Source organism: Fukomys damarensis, unplaced genomic scaffold, assembly GCF_012274545.1.
Source record: "Fukomys damarensis isolate Sample0158 unplaced genomic scaffold, DMR_v1.0_HiC HiC_scaffold_19, whole genome shotgun sequence".
Taxonomy (NCBI): Eukaryota; Metazoa; Chordata; class Mammalia; order Rodentia; family Bathyergidae; genus Fukomys; species Fukomys damarensis.
In genome coordinates, this window is record NW_022900931.1 from 31,328,000 (window position 1) to 31,328,491 (window position 492).

Sequence of the window (492 nt, forward strand, 5' to 3'; positions counted from 1 at the left end):
CCCTGCCCGGCACTCGGCACCCAGAGAGGGTGCCAGCTGGCAAGGCGCCGTCCGGGCCCCATCGAGCCCCCCTGACTTCTGTCGGTCGCAGTCAGGTGATTCTGTCCACTCAGCCGCTCTCCGCTCCTGACTGTGCCTTCTGTGGTCCACACTCTCCTGTGCGTTACATGTGGTGCCTTTCCGTTCATCCAGCCGTGTCCTTCCTCCTCCCCCTCTGTTCTTCAGATAGCACCTACCCCCCGCATGCCCTGTTCGAGTTAGATTTGCAGGGTCCCTCTGGAGTGTCACATGATCTGAGGGCTTTGGAAGGTGACTGAGTCACCGGAGTAGTCTACTCGCCAGCAGTCCACTGGTGCTTTAGAGCCCAGTGTGCTCTTGGAAAGTGCGGCCTGGTTGAAGGAGGTGGTCACGGGGGACGTGACCTGGAAGGGCGTATCCTTGGGTCCTACCCCTTCCTCTTTCTGGCTCTCTCGATTTCTTTGTTTCTGATTG